We start from the raw sequence: 11406 nt of genomic DNA, 5'->3' as shown, positions 1-11406 counted from the left end.
AAGCAACGTTTACTTGTCCGTTTAGAGGAATAATTGGGCCTAAGGGGTATTTCGGTAATTACATCAACACACAAGCATATATGGGGTGTACAACAGGCAAAAATAGTTGCACACTCATTACATATTCCATCAATACTCAGATGGCTCATCAATGAGAACTTTAAATGTATTAAAATGGGGTCATTTCAGTAAACATATCCAAATACATGCTTTGTGAAGTTGCACCTAAAGCTGTTAGGCTAATACACAATATTTAACATTCCCAAAAAGCCCCCACCCATGCGGTTGAAATTCAACCTACTCTTAGACCAAAAACTCAATCTTATATAGTATAAGGATACTGTTCTATATAAGAAAGGACAAACACTGGACAAATAATTTTTGAGAGGTTGATAAATGAATGGATGCCAAATAGCCATTTGCAAGTTTAGATCCTTTTTAAGTGAAGAAAAAAAGAGCCATAAGTGGTCAATGCAGTCCAAGAAATAACTAGTGATCATATACAAGCACCTAAATAATTTTTTTTTTTTAAAAAAAACCTTAATAAGAATGTTGCCATGTTTGTAGACATATAAACTTTCCTTTAGTTTTGTCTTAGCGATTCCCTGGGACGAAGAGGAGGAGATAATTGAAGGAAACATTGAGCTGAAATTTCGACTCAAATGTATTAGATTAGATTAGATCCAATTTATAGCTGTAACAGATAGATTAGCTGTTCTTTTTGTGGCAACATGCTTATGAATCTTGAATAATCTTTTTTCGGCCAATTTTTAGTTTCAACAAAATCGGTTTGGCAAGACTAGCAGTCATCCAGGAATACCACTTTTGACTCGTAACTCTTGGATAGAGTAGAGTGATACTGCAGATTCGATGCTGTTTGTTGACCATCTGGCCTTATGTCTTGGCAGCCAGGCACATTCCATGCTATCAAGTGTAAAGAAAGTCCATGCTTCAAGTTAAGGAAATTAGGCCTGACTTTAAAAGTCAATATTTAAGCAAAAAACCAGGGAAACCCCACCAAACCAAAAAAAAAAAAAAAGAGAGTTCAGATTACTTGCTAGGCTTTTTCACCTATCTATTACATCTCGATGTAAAAAATTGTATGAAAACTTAGCAAGTAATCTGAACTTTTTTACATCTCGATTACAAAGTCATACAATTTATTTATGATGAATTACAAGATGTTAATTAATTAATGAACTTGTTCCTGGTCCCAAATCTAACACGTCTTCCCTTAATCTGTTTTTGACTTTTAACCTTATTAGACGTGAACTTCGGCTAAACTTCTTCTATTCTCAACAAATGTGATTCTACGAACTTAGCCTTCTAGCTAGGATAAGCAAAATTATTATTGTAGTCCTCTTCCACTCGAATCTACAAGTTTGAATCACGAATATTGTGTAGTAGATGTGTGATTTTGTGCACCATCGTCACAGGAAATGTCTGCCCTCGTAACAAATTGAAAAGACAGTTTCTAGTTCTCTGCATTGAAAATACACAGTTTCTTGTTTTTGGTCAATGACGAAACAAACAACAAAACTTTACTACTACAACTTATTAAGTCTCTAACTAATTTAGAGCCATTACAGAGATAGGATTAAGTGGTTGGGGACGAAGGAGGTTAGTGGAATCCCTTGGCGTTACATGCAAAAATATGTGTATCATGCATGTGTACGTAACATTTTACTTGTGTTGTATAGGGTGGGCGCGGGTCGGGTACCCGTCTCATTCACCATTTGACTGACCCGATCTACACTTTACGGATTAACCATTTTCTGACTCTTACTCGCCCCACATATCAGCGAGTACCCGATTATGGTCGGGTCAGCGGATACCCCCCCGTCCCATTTATTATTTAATTTTAAAAAATGATTTATACCAATTTAATTTTATATTTTACACATTCATCTAAAATTTAATAAATTTTTTTTCTAAAAAAAGGTTTCCCACCTAGAAACAAGCATGTGAAGAAAATATAAGATAAAGGAAAAAAATTAAAAGAATTCAAAATCAATAAAAGTTTGAAATAAGTAGTACAATTTTTAATATATATGTTCCACATTAATTAAACTTTTTTCTATAAAATATAAGATCATGGCCTCTACAAATGAATCTTGTAAATAAACTATAGTCTCTCATATTTGTAATGCAATTTATTCAATAAAATTACTTATTTAGTTCTAACTTATTATTTTATGGTGTGTGTATAAAAATAAAAATATATATGCGAGGCGGATCAGGTACCCACAGGTTTTTAATTATGTGACCCTAACCCGCCCCGCATCTTAGCGGGTACCCGACTCTCTTTTGACTCGATCAAATAATAAAAATCGGATATTCTAATTTTCGGATCGGATCGAATCGGATACGACGGATTTTCGGGTTAGCGGATAATTTTGCCTACCCTTAGTGCTGTATATGTCTGTTATTAAGAATTATCAACTGTATTATTTTATACTTAGCAATACTATGCGCTTCATGTGAGGCCTATAACTAGTGAAATTATAAGACAAAGTGGCGTACATAGCAGCCACTAAATGGCATCCAAATAACTGGTTTGGATAAACATTAGTCTCTCTCTTTTATTTTGTTTGAAATTCATGTTACATCATAAAAAGATGTTTTGATTTTGAATGTAAAATTGAGCAATGTTAATCTCAATCATAGGATGGTAATTCGATAATAGAAGTATGAGACAGACATACACACTTAAAATGCTTGGTATAGAGGAGCTGTCGTGCTAACTAATAGCATTGTTGGACTAATCCTTTATTTTTTGTCTTTTCAAAAATAATTCATTTAGATATTTCAAATATGGGCATTGATATTCAGGAATTTTCTTGGAAAATAGTTTATTTTGATCTTACTAATTCTTATAATTCTGAATCATCATAAAACATCAATTATGCATTATTCATGGTACCTACTAGTATTATTGATCCTGTTGTATGATCGATTAAAAAAAGATCTTTTCGTAGTCCTTTCATCCCTCAATTAATGCATGCATCCAGCTGAAGGACACGACGATGGCCTGTGAGTTTTGAGCCCATGTCGTCCTACCCGTCTGTATGTTTTTTTGACAATTTTGAATCCATAAACTTTAGGCAAAGAACGACCCAAGTCTCAATCGAACCGAAATCTCACTTCAACCCATCAATATGTTTAGGGAAAAATACACGGAACCCCCCTATGGTTTCGCGAAAAGACACGGAACCCCCATATCGTTTAGAAACATACACATAAACGCCCTAAACTTCATAACTGAAGTGGAAATAGACCTATAACCGGCTGAGCGAACTACTGATGATGGGTCTGCGAGGTTCTTTTGAAAAGATCGTGAGTTTCATTCCCAATCTACCCTTCAGTTGCTATATAGAAGGCAGTACATATTAGGGGAGAATATATTTGAAGCTATCAAAGAGTGAAAGGAAAAAGGGAAAAAATCTACTTCTGAGTATATCGAAGTCGTCATGTCCACTTCTGCAAATTTTGGAGGAGGTTTGACAGATCTAAGGTATGAATGGTCTCGATGCTTCTGCAAGAAAAGAGCAAAAATCAAGATCGTGGAGTCCAACAAACCCTCAAAAGGTAGGCTGTATTACATTTGTGAAGATCAATCCTGCTCCTTTTGGGCATGGTGCAATCCTCTAAGAAGGGATGGAATGGGCAATGAATGTACTAGTAAAAGTCCAGAAACAAGATTAGACGAAAGTTTTGGGTTCTCTCCAAGAGTGAACAGTAATGAAGGTATGCTAGCTGTGAACAATGGTGACATTTTGTCGGGGCTACATGCAAAGTTGAGCACGGTTGAAGGCACTGTGGGGATGTTGAAAGTGATAATGATTTTGTCTCTTATTATTTGTTGTTTATCTCTAGTTATTGCTGCTTATAGAAAATAGTAGTTTGGTTAGTGGCAGTATAATGATGTACTAAATAATGTAATGATTTTAGTTTATGAAAAAATTCCAAATTTTGTCATGATTTGTATTCCTGTCTGAAAGAAAGATAATAATCATACAACCTGTTTAGTCATGAACCAACTGTCATGACCACAATCTAATATGATAATATGATAACCACAATCCAATATATAGCAATACAAAACCAACTGTAATTTAGATAGTCATAATATGATAACCACAATCCAATATATAGCAATACAAAAAAGAGCAATAATGCCAATAATGTCATTACAAAAAAGAGCATCACTTACAAAATATGTTAATCCATTATACAATGTCATTACAAAATATGCCAATAATGTCATTACAAAAAAGAGCATCCTGATCCTAATTTTTCTTAAATCTTTTGGATCGAGAACTGGGGTTGTTATCAGTAACTGCAGCAGTGCTGCTTTGCTGAGATACTTGATGCACTGGTGCTTCTCTGGTTGGGGCTGAAGTGGAAGCTGTTCTTGCCCCTCGCTGGGTATTGCTTGCTGGAGCCTGCAACCAGAGTCAAAAATTTATTGCTGGAATAATTATCAAGAGTACGTAATCCAAGAAAAATTCAAGTACTTAAATGTACCTTATACAACTTGGATTTGGGATGAGGAGGTTCCTTACAAGTTCTCCTATTATGGCCAGTTTTTAAACATCTCTTACAGTATATTGGCAACCCCTTTTTGGAAGCTCTTTGTGGATCTCTCGGTTCATCCGGACCTCTTCTTCTAAGTTTTTTAGGTCTCCCAGGTTGTTTCTTCACAAATGGTGGATTTAACAGCTGCATTCCACTATCAATCCAGTGTTCTTTGGATGGAACAGCTCCAATGCTATAAGCATATGCCCTCAAGTATGCCTCTTTACTATAGCACTCATCGACATAGTTTTCAACCTTCATCCGCATGCTTTGAATGGCAGAAATAGCATGCACACATGGAATTCCAGTCAACTGGAATGCACCACATGAACAGCTTCTATGTTGCAAGTTCACGACGGAGGTTCTGTTGAAACCATCAACCTCAAATGATTCAATACCATCAAATATAGCAATACAATGTCTGCTCTTCTCTATACTTTTGGCTAGCTTCTCAATAATGTTTGGACACAATCTGCCTCCATATGACTCCATGCCTTGCCTCTTCAATGTCAATCGTTGCATTAACTTTCTTCTGAAAAATTCAAGAAGAGTCACAATTGGCTCGTCTCTTGGTTTTAAAATGTAGTTGTTGAAACTCTCATTCAAATTGTTGACTGAAATATCAGTCTTAGCAGCCATTCCATAATGTGCTCTAGACCACAAGTGATATGGCAGCCTTTTTAACCAACCAGCAGCAGTAAGGTTCTCTCCATTTTGTGGCTGAGCTATCTCCAAAGCATTCAATGCTCTCTTGAAATCATCACCATTAGTTGCTGATGCAGTAGCCCAAAACAATTCTCTCAGTTCACTGTCTTTGAACTTTGCCTTAAAATTCTCAAACAGATGCCTAAGGCAAAATCTGTGTTCTGCACCAGGAAATAGCTCCTCTATAGCATGTACCAGTCCTTTTTGCCTGTCAGAAATGAAGGTATAAGGCACTACATTGCCCCTTCCAATATGAGTAATCAGTTCCTTCAAAAATCAAGTCCAGCTATTATAGTTTTCTGCTTCAACAATGGCAATGGCTATGGGAAACATATTGTCATTCCCATCCCTTCCAAGTGCTGCTAACAGCTGACCTCCAAAGGGCCCCTTCAAAAAGCAACCATCTAGGCCAATGATTGGTCTACAACCTGCAAGAAAGCCCTTTTTAAGAGCACCCAAACCATAGAATAACCTTTGAAATGTTGCCCTTTCCTCAATAGACCCCCTGTCTATTTGTATAGCTATATGACTGTCTGGATTTGACTGTCTAACCGTGGCAGCATAATCCCACAGCCGTTCATATTGCTCCATATCACAACCTTTGATTGCCTCCCTGGCCTTCCTCTTAGTCCTGTATGCTTTTTTGCCACTTATATTAACCATGAATCTTCTTCTGGCATCATTAATAATGCCATCCAAGCTGCAATTAGGGTCATCTCGAACCTTCTCTTGAAACTTTCTGCTCACATAAGTTGAGGTTGCATGCTTGTTAGTGTACTCTCTGCCGCAATGGTGCTCTCCCTTTAGTGTTTTGATCTGAAAAGTGTCAGTTCTATTAACTCTGCTTGCATGAATCCTCCAAGAACATCCTTTTGCACATTTGGCAGTTATCCTCCAACTGTCATTGTTGATATATAAAACTTCGTATCCCTCTCTAATGTTCCATTCCACAAGTGCTTCTCTAAATTTTGTAAAATGAGTGAATTTCTTCCCAACCTTTAATTCAAAATTTGGCTTGTTAAACTCCACTGAAGCATTGAAATATGAGTAGTCAGGCCCATTTTCATCACCAGAATATAGGAAGTCTTCATCTGCAGTCACAGGTTCATTCCATTCCTCACTGTCAGGGCCAATAGGTTGGTCTCCTCCATGTTGATGTTGTGCTGTGGACTCCTCACCCTGTGCTTCCTCATATTGTTGCTGCTGCTTATTCAAGTCTTCAGTTTGTTGATGCTGTGCTGTAAACTCCTCACCTTGTCGTTGCTGATGTTGTTGCTGCTGCTCATTCAAGTCTTCAGTTTGCTGATATTGTGTTGTAGACTCCTCACCTTGTGGTTGCTGATGTTGTTGCTGCTGCTCATTCAAGTCACCAATTTGCTGATTTGTTTGAAGTACAGTTGAACCAGCAGTTGCAAAGATATCCTCATCTTCTGCAAATTCTAGGCCCTCTCTCAACCAATCCGGATCAGGTTCTTCGTTTCCATCACTGTGGTGCTGCTGTTCATTGTTGACTTGATTCTTCTCAAGTGAGGTTCTGTCAAAGTCACAATGTTGTTCATTGTTGACTTGATTGGTCTCAACAGAGGTTCTGGTTGTTTGCTGAAATAATTTTCTGACAGTTTTTCTAGCTGCTCTCTTCACAGGTTGCACCACAGTTTGTCTCTTCCTTGATGGAGTTTTACCACCCTTTCTTCTGTTTTTCTTAGTTGGTTCGAAGGGATTTTGTGTGCCATCATTAGTTTCTACAGCAGTTGGGCCATCTAAATCATTTTCTTGCCCTCTTGTATCACCAATATATGGTTCAAAACCAGTCAGATCAACAGGATTTTGTGAAGCTCCAGCACCTTTTCTAGTCAGATCTGAATTTAGCTCTGAAGAACCTTCATTGTACGGTAAAGCAAGTGGACCATCATTCGTCACTCTTTCGAATAAGAGCTTACCATCTGGTGAGATAATTTTGAGAGGCGTCTGACCTGCCTCTACATATATATGCATAAAAGGAAGCCCTTCATAACAGGTAGTCAACAATTCTATGTCCACATCATCATTTATTGGGATAACACCTACATCCACATCATGGTCTGGAATGGAATACCAAAATTTTTCACATGCCGCTTCTTTTTCAATTTTGGAGTATAGGTTGAATAATGAAAATGTTGATAACTCATCAGGGTCGCAATTGTGAAACACTCTCACTAAATCACTTGTATACCTAATATTGGGATGATGTATAAACTGCCCACCATAGTGCATGTGGATATCCACTGTCCTAAAAGGATCTGACATGGTCCCCAACCTACATTATTTAATCAACACTTTTAGAATTCAAATATAGATTAATAAACTATATTAAGCTACATCACACTTTCAGATTATAAGAACAATTAGTTATAACAACAATCAAATTATTAAGTGAAATCTGATTTGTAGTCAAATCCAAACCCGACACATATTATTTTCTCCTGACATCAACCACATACTCCAAAAAAGACCCACATTCTCCAAAAAAGACCGACATTCTTCAAAAAAAGCTAAAAAAGTTAAGATCTTTACATTTTTAAACCCCATTTTCTCTGATAAATCACCTAAATATGGGCCACCAACTATAAAAATGACAGATATGGGGTAATGTAGAAAAGGAATAAACAAATTGGAAAAGGATTACAAATCCTAAACATTAAATGGACTGAATATTGAACAATAAGTTCTGATTCTTACCTAGAAATGTCGAACAAGCTTCACGATCAGATTTCCCCACCAATCTGTCTTTCCCTTCTTCGCAACCGAATGCAGCTTCACGATCAGATACAACCACCAATCTGTCACTCCATTCTTCGCAATAGAATGCACCCACGGCTTTTTCAACTCAGATTCACGATATTTCAGCAACAATTTAGTATACAAATCCCTTGTCTTAGGATTTTTTTTTCTTACACAGGATGAACGAGAAAAGAGTCAGTTGTTCATTCTCTCTCTCTCTCTATTATAAATGAGGGTATTTTGGGTATTCGACCTGCAGCCGGTAACTCAACCGGTTAAAAAGTCTATTTCCACTTCAGTTATGAAGTTTAGGGCGTTTATGTGTATGTTTCTAAACGATAGGGGGGTTCCGTGTCTTTTCGCAAAACCATAGGGGGGTTCTGTGTATTTTTCCCATATGTTTATTCCTTTTCCACATTACCTCCTATCTATCATTTTATAGTTGGTAGTCCATATGTGGGTGATTTATCAGAGAAAATAGGGTTTAAAAATGTAAAGTTCTTAACTTTTTTAGCTTTTTTGAAGAATGTGAGTCCTTTTTGAAGTATGTGGTTGATGTCAGGAGGAAATAATATGTGTCGGGTCTGGATTTGACTACTAAATCAGATTTCACTATATAAATTGATTGTTGTTATAACTAATTGTTGTTATAATCTGAAAGTGTTGATTAAATAATTTAGGTTGGGCAGCATGAGGACAATGGATATTTACATGCACTATGATAGGCGGTTTATACACATCCCAATATTAGGTATACAAGTGATTTAGTAAGGGTGTTTCACAATTGCGACCCTGATGAGTTATCAACATTTTTATTGTTGAACCTGTACTCCAAAATTAAAAAAGAAGTTGTGTGTGTACAATTTTGGTATTCTATTCCAAACCATGATGTGGATGTAGGTGTTATCCCAATAAATGATAACGTGGACATAGAATTATTGACTACTTGTTATGAAGGGCTTCCTTATATGCATATATATGTAGAGGCAAGTCAGACCCCTATCAAAATTGTCTCACCGGATGGCAAGCTCTTATTCGAAAGAGTGACAAATGATGGTCCACTTGCTTTACCGTATAATGAAGGTTCTTCAGAAATCAATTTAGATCTGACTAGAAATCGTGCTGGAGCATCACAAAATTCTGTTGATCTGACTGGTTCAGATCCATATGTTGGTGATGGAATAGGGCAAGAAAATGACTTAGATGACACAGCTGCTGTAGAAACTAATGATGCCACACAAAATTCCTTCGAAACAACTAAGAAAAACAGAAGAAAGGGTGGTAAAACTCTAGTGAGGAAGAGACAAATTGTGGTGCAACCTATGAAGAGAGCAGCTAGAAAAATTGTTAAAAATTTATTTCAGCAGAATACCAGAATAGATGGCGTCGATAGCCAGCAAGAGGTTTCTTCAGTGAACCAAAGTGCAGAAGAATGTGGAAATCAAGGCAACTTTGACAGAACCTCTGTTGAGACCAATCAAATCAACAATGAATAGCACCACAGTGATGGAAACGAAGAACCTGATCCGGATTGGTTGAGAGAGGGTCTAGAATTTGCAGAAGATGAGGACATCTTTGCAACTACTGGTTCAACTGTACCACAAGGTGACTTGAATGAGCAGCAGCAAGGAGGAGACCAATCAATCAGCAAACTAATGACTTGAACGAGCAGCAGCAACAACATCAGGAAGTACATGGTGAGGAGTCCACAGCATAGCATCAGCATGGAGGAGACCAACCTATTGGCCCTGACACTAAGAAATGGAATGAACCTGTGATTGCAGATGAAGACTTCCTATATTCTAGTGATGAAAATGGGTCTGACTACTCATATTTCAATGCTGCAGTGGAGTTTAACAAGCCAAAATTTGAATTAAAGGTTGGGAAGAAATTCACTCATTTTACAAAAGTTAGAGAAGCACTTGTGAAATGAAACATTAGAGAGAGATATGAAGTTTTATATGTCAACAATAACAGTTAGAGGATAACTGCCAAATGTGCAAAAGGATGTTCTTGGAGGATTCATGCAAGTAGAGTTAATAGGACTGACACTTTTCAGATCAAAATACTAAAGGGGGAGCACCATTGCGGCAGAGAGTACACTAACAAACATGCAACCTCAACTTATCTGAGCAAAAAGTTTCAAGAGAAGGTTTGAGATGACCCTAATTGCAGCCTGGATGGCATTATTAATGATGCCAGAAGAAGATTCATGATTAATATAAGTAGCAAAAAAGCATACAGGACTAAGAGAAAGGTCAGGTAGGCAATCCAAAATTGTGATATGGAGCAATATGAAAGGCTGTGGGATCATGTTGTCACGGTTAGACAGTCAAATACAGACAGTCATATAACTATACAAATAGACAGGAGGTCTATTGAGAAAAGGGCAACATTTCAAAGGCTGTTCTATGGCTTGGATGCTCTTAAAAAGGGGCTTTCTTGCAGGTTGTAGACCAATCATTGGCCTAGATGGATGCTTTTTGAAGGGGCCCTTTGGAGGTCAGCTGTTAGCAGCACTTGGAAGGGATGAGAATGACAATATGTTTTTCATATCCATTGCCATTATTAAAGCAGAAAACTATAATAGCTGGACTTGGTTTTTGAAGGAGCTGATTACTCATATTGGAAGGGGCAATGTAGTGCCTTATACCTTCATTTCTAACAGGCAAAAAGGCTTGGTACATGCTATAGAGGAGCTATTTCCTGGTGCAAAACACATATTTTGCCTTAAACATCTGTTTGAGAATTTTAAGGCAAAATTCAAAGACTGTGAACTGAGGAAATTGTTTTGGGCTACTGCATCAGCAACTAATGTTGATAATTTCAAGAGAGCATTGAATGCTTTGGAGATAGTTCAGCTACAAAATAGAGAGAACCTTACTGCTGCTTGTTGGTTAAAAAGGTTGTCATATCACTTGTGGTCTAGAACACATTATGGATGGCTGCTAAGACTGATATTTCAGTCAACAACCTGAATGAGAGTTTCAACAACTATATTTTAAAAACAAGAGACGAGCCAATTGTGACTCTTCTTGAATTTTTCAGAAGAAAGTTAATGCAACGATTGACATTGAAGAGGCAAGGCATGGAGAAATATGGAGGCAGATTGTGTCCAAATATTGTTGAGAAGTTAGCCAAAAGTGTAGAGAAGAGCAGACATTGTATTGTTGTATTTGATGGTATTGAATCATTTGAGGTCGATGGTTTCAACAGAACCTCTGTTGTGAACTTGTAACATAGAAGCTTTTCATGTGGTGTATTCCAGTTGACTGGAATTTCATGTGTGCATGCTATTTCTGCCATTCAAAGCATGCGGATGAAGGTTGAAAACTATGTTGATGAGTGCTATAGTAAAGAGGC

The sequence above is a fragment of the Coffea arabica genome, chromosome 6c (assembly GCF_036785885.1).
Source record: "Coffea arabica cultivar ET-39 chromosome 6c, Coffea Arabica ET-39 HiFi, whole genome shotgun sequence".
Taxonomy (NCBI): domain Eukaryota; kingdom Viridiplantae; phylum Streptophyta; class Magnoliopsida; order Gentianales; family Rubiaceae; genus Coffea; species Coffea arabica.
The sequence above is the reverse complement of the archived record's forward strand: the minus strand, read 5'-3'. Positions refer to the sequence as shown.